This window comes from Lycium ferocissimum, chromosome 1, assembly GCF_029784015.1.
Source record: "Lycium ferocissimum isolate CSIRO_LF1 chromosome 1, AGI_CSIRO_Lferr_CH_V1, whole genome shotgun sequence".
In the NCBI taxonomy this organism is placed as follows: Eukaryota; Viridiplantae; Streptophyta; class Magnoliopsida; order Solanales; family Solanaceae; genus Lycium; species Lycium ferocissimum.
Window position 1 is genome coordinate 20,158,762 of NC_081342.1, and position 22,032 is coordinate 20,180,793.

General features: G+C 35.1%; 1 protein-coding gene across 1 annotated transcript in view; it reads right to left on the reverse strand.

The window, feature by feature from the left end:
- The window catches only part of LOC132051855 (uncharacterized), a 60,656-nt gene that overhangs the window by 16,654 nt on the left and 21,970 nt on the right, over window positions 1-22,032 (reverse strand). The gene's annotated exons all lie outside the window — the stretch shown is intronic.

The following is a 22,032-nucleotide window of genomic DNA, read 5'->3' on the forward strand; positions in this document are numbered from 1 at the left end:
TCAATATACCAGGTCCACACATGTACCCAAATATAGTAGTACAAGATTCTGATTTAAATTTTTTAGTAGAGTTAAAGTTACTAGTGACACTGATGGTGAATTTAAGTTGGGAAGAATTCTGATGCAAAAGCTTACACAAATTTAGCCAAACACTGAGTAAGTGCTCTTCTGACTTTTTGCGTTTCACAGCAAATATCAGTCTGATGAAAGCTTCAATATAATCTTCAGTTTTTTTTAGAGTAGCGTGTTAGCTTGCGTTAGATGGGAGTGTGAGTCTTTTGATTTCTGATTGACAACAGCACTGGCAAGTTTATGCCTTTTATCTTGTTTGCTATTCATGATCAAGTCTGATCAGTTTTGTTTCTTTGTAGTAGATCTAAACCCTCCATATGCCAAAATACTAAGGGGTTGTTTGTTTGTTTATTAGAAAGTGAGTCATGTATGGATCAAATTCAGCACAACAAGTACAGTATTTAGTTACCAATTTACAATCCGCATAACTAATACATGTATAAGTTATGAGAAAATCTATGTATTACTTATGCAGGGTATAGAATATGAAATAAATAATGTACATGAATAATTAAATTATGCATAACCATCCCCGATAACTAATTCCTACATAACTAACACCTGCGTAACTCTAACCAGCAATCAAATGACACCTAAGATCATTTACATAAACAATTTATGGTGTATGTAGGTCAATATATGTGTGATTTCATTCTATGTAATATATTTTGAGCTTTTTTGTATGTATACATGTAAATTGTTCGAGTAGAAAGTAGTGGTCCAGTTAAACTCACAAAACCCACTTTATATTTGCCTTTAATCATTGACCGGTATTTGTCATCTTGTTGTGTGTGACGGAAAATCTGGAGTAGGCTGAACTTGATTATTTACTTATTGACAAGTTTATTCATTTGATTCCAATCAAGTTACTAGCGTGAAGGGATATCTGTCTAGTTATTAGTACTATATTAGTACCTAATATCGAGATTAGGAGGACCTACATTCACGGATCGTTCTTCAGAATTGTGTCTAATGATGTGTTTCCTTGGTTGGTGGAACTGATAGCCAATTCGGCGAAAACCTCTAAAATTACTTATTTTTAGTAATTGTATTTTTGGAGAGTAGCAGTTTGTGTTTAAGTAATCAATTTATAAATAATCACCTTTGTAATATTAGAGCAGCGATTTGTGCTTGTCTAAGGTTCCAAAAATGCTTATGTGTAAAACTATTTTTTCAGCTTGTGGAACCAGTATCTTCTACTGCTCAAAAATACTTATTTTTTCCTAAAAACTTGGCCAAACAACTCAACTTTAATTTCTAAAATAAGCATTTTTTTTTAGAAAAAATTAATACTAATAAATGTTAGCCCAAAAGCTTGGTTAAACGAGCAAAAGTAGTGGAATATGGGTTTAGTGTCAACTCAATGCGCAGATCAAATTCAGGGGTGTTTCATGGACCTGGATGCATTTTGGCACCAAGTTTATGTTCTGTCTCTTGTAAGCACATGTACTTAAATTAATCACTAGGACTAATTTACCTGCGGATCAAACGCGAACGCCACTAGCGGTTTATCCACTTGCCTAAGTAATGTTAGACATAAATATCATTTGAGCGTCACATAAATGAGGATCAAATGTTGTGGCATGGCTAAATCAATTAGACAAGTGACCAATTGTTAATTTCTATTGTAAGACAAGAATGTCAATCTCCATCACACAAGAATATCGATCTCCATCACAACTTGCTTACAAATTTATCGTCTGTGGATATATGTCTATGTATGTACAATTTATGGTGCTTCCTTGTAAAACTGTTTGTCAAATGAAAAAGACCCGGGAGTGGGAGTTGTGGGGGTGGGGCGCAGTATATATATATATATTTAAAATATAAATAAGTATATATATATAAGGGGATTCAACATCAACATAATAGTAATTTTCCTACGACGAAGGTTCGAATGAATCCCTTGCGCTAGCTCCATCTCTGGCGGGGCGATGGGAGCTAGATTGAGAAGTTAGATGAATCATCAACATCTCAAGTTGGAAGGTAGTGGAGTAGTTATTACTTGGAAGAGAGAAATTATAAATGTAACGAAATGGACACAACTCGTGATTGAATAAGAAATGAGGGCTAAGAATTAAATTGGAAGACAATGATAAGCTCATTTGTCTCTATGAAAATAATAACTTGCATGGACAACAAACAAGATGATTGTTGTTGCATATTATCTCTTAGTTCTGAGTTCCTCTTATTAACGTGATTTAAAGACTATTCTTCAATTTTATTATAAGTTCTGCTCGTTATCTCATTTTTTTTACCAAAATTCAATATTTACATCATACCAATGAACGTGAGTTTATCATTCAATTATATTCTCATATAACCAAGTCAATTCTTAGGGCGTTACATTTTTATCACTTAACAAAGTCAATTCAACAATATTATCATATAAATTTTTCCGTAACTACTATAAATTCATATGATTTGGTGTAACTATCAAGCACGAGTAAATTATCTAATAAATTACTGATTTTATTATCCTATAACAAAGTTTGTTGAAACATATTGAGTACTAAGGCCAAATGTACTTTGCTCAAGCCTCAAGGTAGCAGTATAACAATTTGCAAAGAATTTCTACGTTGATGACTCGTTAGCATATTCGTGGTGACCTTATCCTTATGTGATAACTATATTCTATTCGTACCGTATGATATTGCTAACTTCTTTTCTTTTCTTTTTTTTTCTTTTTTTTCACAAAACATTAAACCAGTCCGATGTGCAGATCTTACAGGGATATATAAATTTAAAAAAAATGGTAGAGGGGCCATTGTTGTAGAACGTGCTTTACATAAATTGAAGCTAGAAATTTTCTGACTTGGCAAGGTTGAATAACTTGGATATAGAATAGTTTAATTTGTCCACCTGCATCGTATTTGCCTTTTTTTTTTTCTTTTTTTTTTCTTCTTCCTGCCCCGTCTTGGTAGTGTTAGAAACAGAAAAAACTCGAGAAACACTAGACTTAATTCATCATCAATACAAATATGAAAGAATATATCTTTATTTATACTTAGAAAATAAGAAACAAAGGGAAACAAAATATTCAACATGTAAATCCTATATTAATGTTATGTAACGTTTACAGCTAATGTATACTTCCTCAATCCCAATTAATTGTCATGGTTCACTTCTCGAAAGTCAAATTATATAAACTTCAATCAATATTTTAAAAAAATATATTTTCATAAAATTTGACATGAGAAAAGTTGCAATTTGTAGCACTTTTCGTATAGTTTTTAAATATCTGAGGGTGTGTTCAGTATGGAGGAAAATGTTTTCCAAGGAAAATGTTTTCCTAGAAAATAAGTGGATTCATGTTCGTTTGGTTGATAGAAAACGTTTTCCGAAAAATACTCATCCAAGCCTCACCAACTCCAACCCAACCCCATACCCCGCACCCCAACCCACACCCCACTCCCACTCACCCACCCACGCCCCCACCCCCACCCCTCAAAAAAAAAATTTCTTTTGATTTTTTTTTTTTTTTTTTTTTTTCCCCACCCCCAACCCTCACCAACTCCAACCCAACCCCATACCCCCGACCCCCACCCACCCATCCCTACGCCTCACCCCCTCCATTTTTTTGTTTTTTGCACCCCCACCCCCAACCACTCCCGTAACCCATACACCACCCCTCCCCCACACCTACCCCCCACCTACCCCTCCCCCCCCAACATTTTTTTTTTTTTTTTGAAGTTTTTAACTTTTACAATTTTCTACACGACTACATCCCCATCGCCCCCTCCCCCTTGCGTGGAACCCATACCACACTGCCACCCCCCCCCCCCCCAACACCAACAATTTTTTTGAAGTTTTTTATTGTCTTTTGCGGGTTTCTACCCCCCAGACACCCTGCCCAAAAAATCTTTTCACCACCACCACCCACCCTCCCCCAAAATACCCCATCACCCCTCCAAAGTTTTAATTTTTAACCATGCAAACATTCAATTTTATAATTGTGAACTTTTTTCAATTTTTTTTTGGGGGGGGGGGGTAAGTGAAGACAGTGGGGGTAGGGCTGAAAGTGCAAAAAACCAAAAAAAAATGTCAAAACTTTTTTTAAAAAATATTAATTTTTTTTTTGCCGGGGGGGGTGGGGGATAGGGGTGCGAGGGTGGGGGAGGGGTAGAGTGCGGGGTCGGGTGGGGTGCAAAAAAAAGTCAAAACTTTTTTTTTCAAAAAAATTAATTTTTTGGTTTGGGGAGGGGGGGGGGGTGGGTAAGGGTGCGGGGTTTGGGTGGGGGTGCAAAAAACCAAAAATAATGTCAAAACTTTTTTTCTAAAAAAAAAATATTTTTGGCCGGGGGGTGGGTGGGGTGGTGGGGTGGGTGGGGGTTGGGAGTGGTTGGGGTTTGATGGTTGGGGTTGGGTTGCGTGGTGATAGGGTGGTTGGTGGAATGAGCACTTGTGAAGCTTTTTTCACTCTTTTATTAAGGAAGTCATTTTACCCATTTTGAGGAAAATGTTTTCCAAATTACAATAACCAAACGAACATGAGAAAATTGAGAAACATTTTCTGGAAAATGTTTTCCTCCATACCGAACACACCCTAAATCTTAATTGTAAAATATTAAGTTGATTTATTCTAAATGTTTTTCTCCATACCGAACACACCCTAAATCTTAATTGTAAAATATTAAGTTGATTTTTTCTAATTTAGATGGGACGGCTAGAATAATATATTTGGGTATATGTTATCATATCTTAACATTATGCAATATTCAAAATTAATGTAGAATATCGCTAAATATATCTTAACAGGTAGTAGTATTTTGTGAACACTTTTCCCCTTTCCCTTCTGCTACCCACTCCCCTCTATATCTATTAAAAGATTTATTTTTTTTTTAACAGAAAAACTAAAAAATGAGAGAAACTAATTGAGTTGGAACATCAAGACTTATTGCTCTTTCTTTTCTCTATTTTTTATTTTTACTTTTTTGGGTTTTACTCAGACTTTATAAAATTTAAATCAAGAACATTACCCAATTCATGGACTAGTATTTTTTTTTTATTACGTACTTATACCCACAATCTTAAATGATCTCTCCAGAAAAGATAGAAAATTATGGGAATAAAGAGATTCGCCCTAGTTTAATTGCTGTCTGTATATAAGACACGATAAAAGGTAAAATAAGAAACTTCTTGTTTGACTAATTTAGTGCTTGTCTCGGAATTGTTAAAAGGAAGATTGTTAAGGGCAAAACGTAGTTTCAATTATGAGCACAACTTTTGTTCTTATTGAATGTAATTTAATGAATGCTTAGGTAGCTTTAATAATGGTAACAATTGCAGTAGTGTCCTCATTCTTGCACTTATTATTTGAGAAAAGACTTGACCAAGGTTCAGAAATGGGACCTATCCTCTCTCAACCGTAAGTAATAGTACTACTCTATTTTTTTTAAAACATGATAATAGTTTCTTTATAAAGCATATACACCTGCAGATCACATAAATTAGGGATTTTGTCTTCTCTTTCACACAAATTCTAGCCGCGGCTGTCCCCATCTCACCCGTTGACTGCCGATACTCCGCTGGTTGCCGCCAACCGCGTTGCTCCATCAGTCACCGCCGACCACTGTTGCTTCACCGAAAAAATAAAATCTCTATATGTTTTTAGTTAGCAGAAATTCTTTTTTTCGTCGAAGTTTTCTCCCAAGGCTACCATAATTAATACTTCTTCAGGCGCGGACCTATGTGCAATTCCGTGGTGCTCCACTTATAATTAACGTGGTAGGGTATAGTTATAAAAGAAATATATGAAATTTGGGTATAAATGTTAAAGCACCCAAATCGATAAGGCAGGTTAGATGCTTTTGGTTTGGGGCGAACTTCAAAAATAGCCTACAAGAAACCCAACAAAAATATTTTTTTTGCCTAGATAGACTATTGTTGCAAAAAGTACTTTTGGAAACAACATTTTTTTTTTTTTTGTTGTTGCATAAACTTTTCCCATTGACTGTTATTGCAACGACGTGTAACAATTTTTTTGTTGTTGCCAAAAGTACTTTTTGCATCAATATTATAGCAACAAAATTTAATTGTTTGGCAACAAGAAAAAGTTCATTTTTAAAAGATTCATCATTATACCAACAATAAAACTAAGTTGTTGCCAAATATTGAATTTTGCCAACTATATTATTTTTATTGTCAAAAGAGCTACTGCAATTTCTGTACTTTCTTGTAGTGCTGGGAGGCAGGGGACCTGTGTTAACCTGTTGCTCAGCATTTTCATTTGGAAATCATAATATTAAATGCAGTTATCTTTTAGTTGCACCCGCAACCTTTAAATCCTTGATCCGCCACGATTTTTCTTTCCTAGTATACTTGTATATCATTATATAATATTAAGCATATACTTGACATACACATGATATCATCGACATACATAGGACATACCCATAACATACACCAACATACAACGATGTACACAATTGCATGTTTGTGGTATGTCATGCTTATGTATAGTGATACATAGGAGATACGGTAAATATACATGTAACATACACCAAACATAGACAAAAACTCATACTAGACATACAATAAGACGTACATTTCCACCTTCCCACCACCACTAAAACTACGATAGCCACCACCATAACCATCGTCCATTCCACCATCACAATGCAATAATTATTTCCATTCTTAAAAAAAAAAAAAAAAAAAAAAAAAAAAAAGAGTTCTGCCAAAGCTAGATCTGTCAGATATGTTACGAGCTATTTTAATGAGAGAGAACTAGCTGGAGTTCAAATCTGTCTACTGTAATGACACCATAATAGCATGAAAGACGGCGTTGATGTGGAGCAGGAGATGAAGTCACTAGTGGAGTTGGAGGATGAATTTGACGGTAGCTGGAGTTACGGCCAGAGTTATAGTAGCTGCTGGAGCAGTGCCAGTTCAATGGGGAGGCAACTAAGACAATTGCCTTAGCCCCGAAAATTCAGGCCCCAAAATTTGTTATTTTATATATTACTTATATATCATAAAATATTATTAATAAAAATATATTAATTTTTCTTAAATGTGATAGAGGATTTCCAATAAATAACTCAATATTCATAACAAACATGCATATATAAAAATGAATATTTGATGACTATATAAAGAGTGGATCGAGTTAATGTTCACTTCAAATTAAATGGACAACTCTTTACAAATGAAATAATGTTAACATATTCTTAATGATAAATGAATTGATTTTAAGAGAGTATGTAGATTATTAAAAAAAATAAAAAATAACGAGGTGTTTTGCTTAAAAATATTCACAAGCCTTTGTGAGTAGAGTTATCAGATATCTCCAATCGTGAGAGCTAGCGGATAACCGAAACTATGAAGATACGTATGAGATGGTTCATACAACATCATTAATAAAAAATATAAATTTCATGAATAAATTTAAGGCATCTTATTATGATTTGACTTTAGGTCACCAATTTCGTTGAGCCCGGGCGGGCTGGACTAGAGAATGGTCATAGCTCGATGATTGGATTAGAGTTAGGTGGTAGAGAGAGATCAGAACGTGAGCCTAAAGTTAGTTAATGACCCTTATTTTCCTAAGTTGCTATTTTCTGGAAAGTGTTGTTGGGAGTGAAGTGTCTTTTAAAACATGTAACTAGGGATACTTTTCATTATATAGTATAAAATTTTCTTTTCTTTATGGAGGTTACATATACAAATGCATGGATAGTGTAAAATTTCTGAAGTTTAACATGTGATATCATATTATTAATTGATATTTATAATTATTTTATAGTAAGTACGATTGTATAAATATTTTTATAGAAAATACGATTGTATAGATATTTTTTTATACCACATATATATTAGTATATTCCTACTCTTAGGAATCATTCGAATTTGCTTTTTTATAGTGCATTAAATTGTAGGTAATTCCTAAGACAAAGTACAAGGGGATGAACGAAGAACATTTATTAAAAGGATATACCATGCCAAAAAGTAGGCATGTTCCTTATTTGATACCAACTAATCAAAGATTATACTGGATTTTATCCAAATGATTGATTAGACAATTGACAGCCTTTCTTGTTAAACAAACTGGGAGGCCACAATGCATATGCATGTAGTGGGAATTGCATTTACATTTTAGTACAATATACTTATCTTAAGATGGAAATTTTAGCTGGCCAACTAGCTTGGATTTGGACAAGCCTCATAACTAATTTCTCAACTAATTAGCATTCCAGCATTCATGTTTAGATTGCCTAATTGTTATTTTTGGCTCTATTGCTTCGTACTGTCTTTCTAGTTGTGGTTAAAGGGAATCTTTTTGTCTTAGCAAATAAAAAATGCCTCAATTGGATAACTTTACTTATTTTGCATAATTTTACTAGTTATCCATCTTTTCTTTTACTTTATATGTTGGTTATTCAAACATATCAATGTTACTATTGTAACTTCCACTCACACATAGATGAAACTTTAGACTCTAAACATGTAAATTTTTTGGAAGTAATCAATCATATTCCATAATGTATCGTAAGTATGTCCAGGGGTTCATCCGAACCCCCTCGGCAAAAAATTACAGTGTATTTTCAAAGTTAAAATTATTTTATTATGTATATATAATAGATGTTGAACCCCCTGACTTCTTCGTATATTTACCTTTTAGAATTTTTGAACCCCTGAATGAAAATCCTGGCTCCGCCACGTAACCCTAGTACTTTAGAACTAACCCATGGGTTAGAACATCTAATTCTAGTTGTGGTTACGCTAACCATTCCCTAAGCAATCGGCCGTACATACATATATTATGGAGAAACTTTTTGTCTTAATCAATCAAGAATGCTTCAATTGGATTAGTTTACTTATTTTGCATAAGTTTTCTGGTTGTCCATCTTCCATCTTCCTTTTTACTTTTATGTTATATCTTCGAATATGTTGGAGGATTCAATGTTACCATAGAGCTTCGACTAACACAGAGATGAAACTATAGACTTTGAACATGATTTTTTTTTTTTTATCTTATAACGTAGCGCAACCCTTGTATTTTAGACCAATATATAGGTTAGAACATCTATATTTTATTTTTCATAAAGTAGTTAAAACATTTTTTTTTTAATTTTAAAATTGACTTGTATGGCATGACACAACAGTGAGTAATAAATTATGATATGTTAAGTAGATAACTTTAATTGCAATCTCCCACGCCCTTCTATCATCTTGATCTTCTTTTTCTTTAAATTATACTAGTACTAGTATTAATTAACACTTTAAAGTAGCATGAAGAATGGCAGAATCAGAGAAAAGGTCCCTAAATTTGGTAGCAGTAGTGGAAGCTTCACTGTTAAAGAAGATAGTGTAGAGGGTTGGTTTGGGATTCTCATTTGAGGGATACAAAGGACCATATCAGATTATAGGCATGTTTGGAGTGTTTTGCTGTCAAAGACTAATAGTTTAATTCTTGAACTGATAAATAAAGAAAGAAAATAGTGCAAGTGGTCTGTGGTATTAATTGCATAAAAAGTATAGTACCTAGAAATCCGAAAACAAAAGACTGAGGTTGTAGGGAAACAGACACAGTCTCCCACATGTAGCATGTGTAATAAGAATAGTCAATTATAATTTCAAAGCCTTGAGAGCTTAATCCAAGAAATTCTTAATTTTTCTAGCCTACAAAATACATCTGTAACAAAATAGAGCTTTAAGTTATTCCAATATTCACTTGACACAACATGGAGCTGGCTCAAAAATCAAGGAGATCGCGTGGGCTACGCTCATGGGTCCACTTAAACTCAAACTCTAGGGAAGTATAACTAATATCGACATAAGTTGTATGGGAATTTATATATTCTTTTATATAGAATTGGAGTGAAATAAGTAATTCATCTATTAGCAATACGCGAGAAGAATATCTAAAGACGAAAATGCGCTTAGATAAGGAAGTTGGCATCGATAAGGAAGTTTTGACGGAACATTCGTTAAAAATGTTATCCCCGAGTCAAATTTCGACAGATTCTGTTGGAAATTAGTGACTTTTTGGTAGTGTTATGATGAAATTAAAGTGGAAGAAGGAATGCGCAATAAAAATGAAGATTCTTTGTGTAGTTCATTTTGTTGGAGGGCAAAGTTGGGCATTTCACAAACCACAAGGCAAAGTTAGGCCTTTTGCAAATCGTTGTTGACACCTAATTTTTGACCTCCCGTAATTTATTTTAATTACTCAGAGTCCTTGGATAATAAATAAAATAAGTTGTGCACCTTAAAGGATCTAAATAATTTTAAAAAAAAACTATTCAAGACAATATTTTACCTCTTTAAATTGATAAAGATATTTTCAGGGCATTATAAATTATTTAGAAATTAATTGATATTTTATGACATTTATGAAATATTTTATTAGAATTAATCAAAAGCAAAAAAAATTTGAATAATTATTTACCTAATTGTTAAATCAGGGAAAAGTCAAATTAACAAACAATTTGTTCTACTTTATCCAAGGTATTTGAATAATCAAAGAAATTGATCGTTTTACCCCTCAATCTTTAAATTCTGTGTATCTGCATAATTGTTTAAAACAAATTAGTTGTTTTTAATTTGGTTAATTAACTAATAAAAGGGTCTTCTTTTTTTTTTCTGCAAATTGGTTTTGATTATTTAATTGTTTTACATAAATGACCACATTAAATTAACCAATTCATGGTTTAAGATGATTGGGGTTCATTTTGCAAATTTAGCCTCCTAATGGCTTTAATTGAGATGACCAAATCCATTGGCAAATCAATTGAAGACATTAGCGCAAAGTTAGCTTTAATTGGTTAATTAGGACAAAATAAGGCTATATTCGAAATATTCAATTGGATTAAGATTACTCAAGGATGTTTTTACAATTAGCTAGATAAAAGGCTACAATTGCAACAATCATTTATTTTAAAAACCAATTGAGGTCATCTTTGCAAATATGGATTTATTAGTCGTGTTTTAAATTAATTACATCCTAATCTAACCACGATTTGATTAACTAAGGTCATAATTAGTTATTTTAAGTATGTATCTATTTTTCTAAAATACCCGTCTTACCCCTACGTGTATGCATACACCTGACATACACGAATATATACGCATAGTATACGTGTATGAGGTCCCCCCTCTCCTTTCTTTTAAACTGAGGACCAGGTCCAGCCTATAATGGACCGACCCGGCCAATGTAACGCTTAAAGAGGGGTAAAACACCGGTCACCCTCCTCATTTCTCACAACTCAAAACCCTAAGGGTATATGAGAAAAGGAAAAAGAAAGGAGGGCGGCTCCCCCCCCCCCCCCCCAATCTCATCACGTCCCATCGTAAAATGTGTTGTAAAGCATGGGAAAATCAGAGGAGAGGACGAAGCATTAATGGCTTCGTCCTTTTCCATACTTTTTCTTCACAAAAATAGTCCAAACGCACCCTAAAAGTACAATCCTTTGCTTTTCTTTTATTTTTCTTCAATTTACAATTGTTTGAGAGGTAAATAAAGTCGTTGATTGTAGTTTCCTTTCGATCTGGACCGTATAAGGATGAATCTAAGTGGAAATTGTGGGAAAACTCACAAGTCCCACAACGGTGGGTTGAAGTTTTGTAGCATTTTTGGGGCTCTATAAATAGAACCCCATAATTCACATAAAGAAGGAGGTGAAAAACGAGATAAGAGGCTTTAATCTTGAGTTAACTCAAAACCTAAGCTTTAACTAAGTATAATTTTGTTTTAAAACTCTTTTTCCAGTTTCAAAAGCTTATATTTCTTTTGTGTTTTCTTTCCCTTGTGGTTTGGGTTCGAGATTTGGAAACAAGGAGGCTTCTTGTTCGATTCTTGATATCGGCTACATTAAAAAAAGGTAAATAATTCTCCTTTAGTTAGTTTTAAATTCAGTTTTATCTTAGCTTAAATGGTTTAATAGCATCTCAGTGTTTATGTATGTTTAGTTGGCCTAGTTTGACAGTTAATGGTCTCTATAGGTTTATAGTGTAGTTTGGTCCGATTTCAAAGAATATGTCATATAGTTCATGCTTAATAATGCCTGGATCTGATTTGTTGACATATTTATACATGCTTCATTTAGCTGCTAGACATTATTGATTAATAGATAATTCTCCTTTAGTTAGCTTTAGTTTTCAGTTTTATTTTGGCTTGGATGGTTTAATAGCACTTATGTGTTTATATATGTTTAGTTAGCTTAGTCTAATAGTTAATGGTCTTTACATGCTAGTTTCGTATGATTTTAGTAATGTTTGTATATTGCTTATCGTTTGATAAGGCACAGGCTTGATTTGTTGATATGTTTATATACCTTCACTTAGCTATTAGTCACCGGTGATCGGTGAACATGGTAAATTTGTTTATCTTTTCTAAGTGTGAAAGAATGATCGAAATGTAGATTGTTAGCGCAATTAATCACTATAATAGTTCTTGTTGTTTGTTAAGAAATCGAGGAGGCATTAATGAGAGTGTCATTTTGATTACATAATCTAAATTGGTTTGTACACCTGCAAATATGTGATCGTGTGGTGTCATGTTCCTTCTCAAAGTCCATAGAGTCCATTGGGATCAGTCTTTGTGTTTAAAAGATGATAGTACAGGTCAATCTTTTAACCTGTTAGCCCTCTACTGTCAAGTACATGTCTTTATTTGTGCATTTGTCACCATGTCTCATTTAGTTTGGTGCATATGGTAGTTATAGTGTCTCTAGTGTTGGTAGCTGGGGTTAGTAGCATATTGAGATGGCCATAGCATGAGTTGAATTCTATTGTTAGAACCCCACATGTTAAGACAAAGACGTGGGTTGCCTAGAGATTGACTAGAATGGTCCTTTTGAGCATGCCTTTACTTACCCTTGACTAAACTTTGCTTGAATTACCTTATGTGGATGTTATCATGCTTTTGATCAGCCTTTAAGTGAATATTCTTCACCTGCCTTGACGCTTATTTGATCCCAAGCACAGTATAGATGGGTGTTAACTTTAAAAAGGACCATAAACTTGTTTGTATGCCTATTTAATGCCTTCATCTGACTTGTAATGTCTAGTGATGCCCTAAACTACCTATGATAGCCATGGATGTTTTATCTGAATATAATTTCTGCACTTTAAACTCTCATGATGTTCATTTTAAGTAAAGAATGAGTCACGTGTGCATTTCTGATCATCCATGACACTGTGCCTATGTCTTCTTCCCATGTGTTAGCCTAGAAATGCCATTCTATGTTTATATATGACAAGTGTGCCTCATTTTATGGAGGATGGTCTTATTTACCTACTTATCTGCTTAGAAAATACTAAGTATGGTGTAAATTCTCCTGAAAGTTTGAAATAATGCTTAAGTGCTGCATGATTTTTGGCCCTGCTGCTTTTACTTGGTTTCTGTGACCTTTTCCTTGTATGCCAGCATGTTTGAGACCTTTCCCCTCCATCTTGTTCATCACATGAATATGTATCATGCTTAACTAGACATCTAAATGTCCTATTCCCTTAGAATTGGCTCCCTTGCTTGAACATTATTTGTATGCCTAGAATGGATAGCATGTGGAGTTCTATGACAATTTCAATATAATGTTGCCATGAATGCATCTAAAAATGTATAGTTGTTTAAATGAAGCTTCAGTTTTCTACACTTAAGAATGATGAGTTAACCTCCAGCATGATATATGTCCTGTTAAGGGCTTGATCTGCCTGAAATTATTTTATATGTGATTGAGAGGTTGAATCAAAGCATGATTAGCTCATTTCCATGGTTATTCCCCTCATTTTCCCCAGTGCACTTGCTGTCTTGCTTACTTTGCACTATGTCTCTCTATGTATGCCCATATTTTTCCATGAGAGGCAGAGGTAGAAGCATGATTAGTAGAAGAGTGAAGCCATGTCATCCTATCCTTTTCCTCTTTGCTTATTTTATAATGGCTATATGTATGCTTGTTGTTGTGGATCTGAGTAAATTGGAGTCTGGATCTTGACAATCTGAATCACATGACCTAATGCTATTATTTAAACTTATCTTATCTACTGCACTGATCTACTGCACCATTTAAGAGATTATGTAACTGGTAGTTGGTTTGGTAAAACATCTGAGACTGGGATCTTGATACCTGCCTTAACTAAAATGTGGATCATAAAAGACACCTAAGCTGTTTCTATCTTTGTAACATTTTATAGAACTTGCTGGTGTTGACACCCCCAGGCTGCTCTTGTTTCTTTGTTTACTCTTTTCTGATGTTTGATTCTTGTGAGTTCTTCCTATTAACCATGTGTTGTTGTCAAGTTTAACCGGAGAATCACTTCTTATACCATTTCTATGCACCTAAATTTATGTTTGCTTTCTCACTTCTACCTGCACTTCCCTTGCATGCTCAAGCACCTTGAACTTTGACTCTGTATATTAGAAGGAACATCACATTCGCTGGGACATAACCGTCCACTTTGTGTGTCTGCTGCGTACGTGATTTGCCTAACTAGAAGGACTTGGCCCTAGCCGTAATCACCCGTGTGTCTTTGTATCCACAAAACATATGGACACCCTTTATACATTAGTTATTTGCTGAATGATGGTTATCGAACTATCAAAGAATGCTATCATGAGCTTGTGTGATCTTGTCTTGACTAGGTATAAATCATATGCATCCTTGCCCATATTGTGATCACTATTGGATTCATATTTGTGTTATAATGGTGTTATATCTACAACTTCACTGGCTCTTATCCATGCTATGTATATAATTTCAGTTTTGCTTTTCATTATCTCCATGGCCATGCATTTGTAACTTGTCTCTGTCTAAGCCATATCTATAGTTGAAGTTGTTCTTATTCATTCCAGGACTATGATTTTGGTTTTGTCTTTGCTTCCTTCTCATCTACATGTCGCAACTGCCTCTGTTCATCTCATGACTGTGTGATTTGGTTCTTGCCTCTGTTCACTTAATGCTTACATGCTATGTTGGCTTTGTTCGACCCTAACTATATATATTAGTTTCTCGCTTTCCGTTGATCCCATATTCACATCTTTGTGACACCGATTTCCATTTGTTTCATCCATGTTCATGTGTTTTTGGTCCTTACTTCGTTTCCATATATATATATATGTCTTTGTGACCGATTCCGTGTCATCCCGCAATCATGCACTTGGTTTTATCCTGCTACCCATGTCTATACACTACTACTTGTGCTCCGATTCATCCTACGGCCCCGTATTTTATTTCATTCTTACACACCCATTGCATGTTTGAACGAGGAATATATATCCAATTTACACTCATCTAATACTATGCCTATGCATGAATGTGGATTCTCTGTGTCACCTTGTCTATTATGGCAATGCTGGTTTGTAAACAGAGGTGATCTAGGGACCTGGTCTTAGCCTTTCCCCCGGTGTCCATCCATGCCTGGGGTTCATGAAACCCCTTGGAACTTGTGCGGCATCGGGAATACGGGTGGCAACGACTCTTCTCTTTTCACTATCTGAATCCTTGTCAGTGAAGCCCAATAATACATGTGTGTGAGTCCTTTAAATACATGACTTGTGAATGTGCTTGATATATGTATATATATTTGTATAGTTGTAATTATGATGAGTTCAGTATCTATAAACTAACCGGGTCCCTTTTTTTTCCCCCCTCCTCACTGCATGACCACTTGAGTCAAGATACAGCCTACCTAGCCCAATAGGAAAATTCTTTTTCGAAGACATTGAGTCCTCGAAGATGGAATTAAATAGCGGGTGCGCAGAAGGCCCAACCATGGGTGAAAATGGCCAATTAGGGGCTAGGTACGCCCCTAGCCTTCCCTTATCTTTTTTATTTTGATTCATTTTCTTTTATTTGAGCCTTGTTGGTATTTGTACAAAAAATTTGTAAAAAAAGTCATATTATACTAGTGAAATCTTTATGTTTATGAACTATCTGTCTTAGGACAACGGTACACATGCCGTTTAGATGACTTTAGGTCCCCAAACAACTTTTAAATCGCGATTGGTATAACGTTTTCTAAACCCGAGCAGACAATTAATAAAATAATTTAGGCACAGTTTTATAAATACTAATAAAGGGATGAAAATGATTTATAAAAAGGGATTTCAATATTCTGAAAGTATTATGACACTTTTATCTCAAATCAGCCCTTTTAAACAAACCTTACAAAGGTTTAAAAATTGAATTTTAAATTGGACTAAAGACTTGGAATTCAAAACAGGTTTAAAGAGATAAAAGGAGATTTTGGGCTGAGGCCCACTTAAATAAAAAACTGGTTTAAAAAGTGAAATTTTCTGAAAAATTTAAAATTCTCTTTGGGCCAAGGCTGGACAGACTTTCTTGTTGTCATAAGGCAAATGTTATAATTTTGAAATTAAACTCAAGACCAAGTCTTCAAGTTTGTAATAGTAAAATGCACCTTCTTAAAAGCAAATACACTTCAAACAAAAAGCGTTTGTCTATGCTAAGTCTTAGATAAGGCATTCTAAATGTATTAAACGGACCGGCCCAAACCAAGTATGAGTTAAGCATGGATCAAAATTATGTATACTTAAACGTAACAATTTTACATTCTTTATAAATAACATGTATAAAAAGAGGACAACTTTATACTCTCTTTACAAACAAAATATACCATCCTTATATATAAAGGGAGGTTATTCTTATCTGGATATTACAAATCCGAATCTAAGTACCCTATATATAAAGGGAATATGTTCAAACCTTTTTTCTCAAAATGATATGCAAAGAATGACAGATTTTTAAATGCGGGAATAAACACTAAATAAACAGTTCATGCAAATACTCATACATTGGAATTCGAAGGTCAACCGTATAGAACGGATCCTTAATACTGGGGTGCCTAACACCTTCCCCAGGGGATCATCAGAACCCTTACTTGGAACTTTGGATTACGAAGGATTTTTTCACTGTATTTGAATATATCCTTCACGGCTAGGTTTTCCTAATATCCTAAAAATTAGGTGGCGACTCTTTTAAAACAAAATCCGAAAGAGCACCAACAAGTTCGAAGTAGCTTTTACGAGCACTAACCCTGCCCGCAAAATGCGAACTGTTACAATCATAATGGCAAATTTGCACTTTTTCCCTATGTAATATTGAACAGTTAGCTACAAAAGACAATTCCGAGCTAAAATTATAACGATGAGGACATGGATGAGCCAAACTTAAAATTTCATATAGAATAATAAAATGATTATTGCTCCTTTCTTTTCATAAGTGCGACTTCGAGGTTTTTTTAATGCACACTTGAGTATATACAAAAGAGTCTATAAGTGCGGCTTCGAGGTGTTTTTCAATTCACACTTGAGTATGAACAAAAGAGTCTATAATTTGATTGGTATAAGCTACCCCCAAAACATGAGTCAACTGGCTAGCGTGATGTGCTCGACTGGTGTTGTCATCGAGAAACGAAGGGTACAGTTCAGAAATCGTAGGCTACTTTATGCTAGCTTAGCTGGATTCACCTGATGGCTTGTTGGAGATTACTCCACTGCAAGTTGACTTCATACAGGATTTTGCGTGTGAAGGCTTCAATCTACTACAAAAAGAACAATCGAAAGAAGAACGAAAATGGAATCCCCAAACCAAAGAACCTTTTACCTTCTCAATAATAAGATAAACGTTGCACAAAATGAATTTGTAAGTTTCATTAGGAGTAATGATATTAATATACGAGAAAAAGTCATAAATAGAGTTAAACTAAGTAACCTTGCAAAGGCAACTTAACGATTAAGAAAAACCACTAATAGGAGGAAAAGGTGATATTCCAATAGGTTTCGGATTGGGTCGAGCATAAGTGAAGGAGCTTGATCATTCCAATGAGGAAAGTAGTGAAAGAGAAGCGGAAGAGACATCTTGAACTTAGGGGAAGTAGACCTTAATGACAACAAAAGAGATACGTGCATTACTCGATCAAAGAAGCCCTTGAACTTACCTCCTTTTAACAAAGAAATCACTCATAAACTCTGTCACGACCCAAGTCGTGGAATCGAGCCGGCACCCACACTAACCCCCCTGGGGGGGCTAACCCTTCCCTTATTCAACGTCTAATCCAAACATAAAAAGGTAAATAAAAGGATAAAGTAGTCTCAAATCATAAATAACTAAACATGCGGAAGACTAATACAAATCCCCAGAATCTAGTCTGAATAGTACAAGAGCTACTAACACATAAGTCTAGAAATACAAGTCTGAAATACTGAAACTGTCTCAGAATAGAAAATAAGACGAGTAATAACGGGATCCATCAAAAGCTTACCTTGGACACTCTATAATCTGAGTCTCGTGACCACTCATGAGGTGCGGAGGAGGAACCTGCTACAAACTCAGCACTCAGAAAAGGAGTACAACAAGGTAGTACTAGTACAAACACCATGTACCGGTAGGTATCATAGGCCGACAGCAATTAGACCACATATATATAAGAAAGAGACTGAAAGGTAGACATGCGAGCAGTCGAGTACAATCACAACACAATCCAAGATCAGAACAACACACGTGATATAAATGCCAAAACAGAGTCAATGATATAGATGAATGAAGTAAATGAGGGCACATGCAATGCAAAAGATGCACTGGCCAAATGTCTGTCTCTGTACACATATGCTACAGACAGATTCATGACCCATGGGGGACCCGCGAAGTCCATATACCAGTCATAGTCCGTGTCAATGAATCATGTAAATGTGTATGAATGCTATGCATGATGTCAATATCAAGTAAATCACAATCAAATCTCATTTGTGCCTCTACATGAACACACATCACAACACCAACTCTAAACAATGTTCTTTCCTTTATCGATGATAAGTGAGAGAAGGATGCATCACAAACACACACATAGAAAATGGGCAACAGGCCCAACACCTCATAAGTGGTAACAAGCCAAATCACGATAAAGAAGGCGACAAGCCCACAATCCAACAATAATACCAATCTAAGAATATCCATCCCAATTTAATACCCAAAGGCTTACATGCTTTCTCCGTCAACCACTAACTTCTACATATGTTTTGCTAATTGAAGTCTAACCGAAAGGTAAGCTGTAACCTACCTTGATGCCGAGCTGGTGCCACAAACCGTCAAATGTGAGCCTTGCCCTTCCGAAGAGCCTCCGAATACTCAAAGTCTAGTCATTATCGAAATCTAAGTTAGAAACGGGGATTATCGATACCCATATTGCTATGCATTTGTTCGAATCGAAAATCAACTATAGACAAGAGGGAAATCGGACCCATAAGGGTAAAACAGGTATTACAAGAGTGGAATTGGTAACCCAACGTTCTAGAAGTTCAATTCTACTCTCCAATTGCTAATTAAACTCAATTATTGATCAATTTCATCATTCAAAAGGAAACCCCAAATTTAGGCATGAACCCTAGTTTTCCCATAATCAAATCATTAACCCAAATTAGAGATTCAAGCTTATTACTACTAATTCATGAAATTTCATGCTTAGATTAGCTAAATCCATCAATTAAACTCACATTTAAAACCCAAGATTCAAATATTAAACTTAAGGTTAAGACTCATTTTCTCCAACTACCTTTTCTAGATTCCGCTATAGATTTCTAGTTTAGGAAGGTAAATAAACAAGAACAAGGTGAAGGGGACTTCCCCCAAGATGAATCAACTCTGAATACACTTTAAATCGCCCTTGTGTCACTTGGAGAGTTAATTTTAAGAATGGGAAAAGAATGGTTCGAATTAGGACATTTAATGATTCTGGTTCAATAACTTGCGCTCCAGCGAAAGAGGTTCTGCTTCCACAAAATTGCCTCGGTGAAGAACCATCTGCTGAGGCGAGTCTCAGTAAAATGGCAGACATTCGCGTCTGTGGACCAAGCCTCGCCAAGGCGGGTCCACTGGGGTGCACCAGCTTCGCTGTGGCGAGACACCAGAACTAGTAGAATTCTGATTTTTCACCAAGTTTCACTCCAAATCCCGACATCCACCCGAGGCCTTAAGATACAAAACAGATATGCACACATACGTAAAAACATGCTACGAACTCACTCGTGGCCTCAGAATTTCCAACGGATGTCTATTTGACCGGGTCAACCCCCCAGCGGCCAAAAACCAACTTTGCAACCATTAGTACAAAACACTCCCAAATGCTTCGGGAACCAAACCGAATAACCCACCAAGTCATAATCGACCCTCTGAACCTCACGAAATTGACAAATTTTTTAAAAAGGCCCGTTTACCCAAAAGTCAACTATTGGTTAAATTTTTTCACTCTAAGGCTCTAATTCTCATAAGTCACAATAAAGCTCGCTTGATTACCTCGGGAACGGTGTAGCCCATCCCCGGGGTCAAAATCATACTAACAGGGCTCAGGCAAGGGTCAACGGGAGTAAATAGGTCAAAAGTGCAATAACGACCAAACGGATCGTTACAAACTCTGCTAGGGATTGGACTTATGGCATCCCTTTTGCTGACGGAGTTGAATTTTCTCTCCAGATTTGATTTCAACAAATAAAATAATTACATTTTAGTACCAAGCAAGTTGCGATCGACTATATGAATCCTCACTATTTCATTTAATCTCAACTCAAGTCATCATCATACCAAAAAAAAAAAAAAAAAAAAAACGAAAAGTTTTAACAATAATAATAATAAAAATAAAAATAAAAATAAAAATAATTGAAGTTCTCTAACAAGTCTAAAACTTGTTCCCAATTAATAGATATCACCTATATATATGGATCTTTTCTTTTAGGGCAAAGGTGCAAATATACCCCTTAACTTTGCGATTTAGAGCTGATATATCCCTCGTTAAAAAAGTAATGCGTATATACCGCTGTCGACTGCCATTATACAAATGGTGCAAATATACTCTGACTTTAAATATAAATATATAAACAATCACGAGTCGGATAAAGTAGTTATGGTGGAAGAGTTGACCTGTCCAAGCTAGTATTGCAAAATCCACTTTAAAATTCCTCCAACAAGATCCTACGTTCCTCAACGTGCTTAACTTCTTTTTGTATTGTACTTCAACTATGACTTTATCTTTGGCTGGGACCTCATTTCGTCTTCATCATTTAATTTCGCTATCACTTGCAAATTTCCGATGATTTTTGAAGATTAAATTGGATAGAGACTGCCCAACTGTTTTCTTCAAGATTTTGCCAATTAATCCACCTACTACTCAGTGTTTTAAAAGGCGAGGCGTGGCGGGCGTTTTACGTACGCCTCGTGAAGCATAAGCCGGCGCACGGGCGTAAGTTCTTATGGGATTTTAATTTTTAGTATTTTATAAAACGATATAATTATAATAAATTCTTTTAAATAGTTGAAATAGCGTAAAAAATTGAAGAGAACTATAAATAAGTGATATATATATATATATGCTCCACCCCCACAAAAAAACTAATTAGAACAATCTATTATACGCTACTTACAAGTACAAGTGACTGCTCGTTACTTTTTTGAGATAGTAGAAGACAAGATAAATAATTGGAAAAAGAACATATATTAGGCATTCTAGCAATAAAAAAGGTCTTGACTTTTAAATTTAATGTTTCAGTTCCTTTTTAAAACATTTGAGTAATTACATGTTGACTTTTGAGAATTTGGGCATTATACTAAGGACTTATTTAACAAATTTTGTTTTAATGTGAAGAAGTTTTCTGGGCTTACGCCCCAACATGCCCCAATAAAAAAAACTCGCCCCAAACACCTGGACGTACGCCCTGAATTGCTGGGCGTACGCCTTTTGGGACTTTCGCCCCGACCCATCCCTCCGGGGCATTTTTGGTATGCCCCGCCCCAGGGCTCACTCCGGGCTCGCCCCGAAAACGCCTTTTAAAACACTGCTACTACTTAGTTCTGACTTAGCAACGAATTCTGAACTAAATTCATCGAATTTTATTATAAGAGGACGAAAAAGTATAAGACTTAAGGTCTGTATTTTAACCTCTCATCACACCTCAAAAGAATAAAACAAATATTTCTAATTATTCTATATAATTTTGAAGTTAGTACCCTG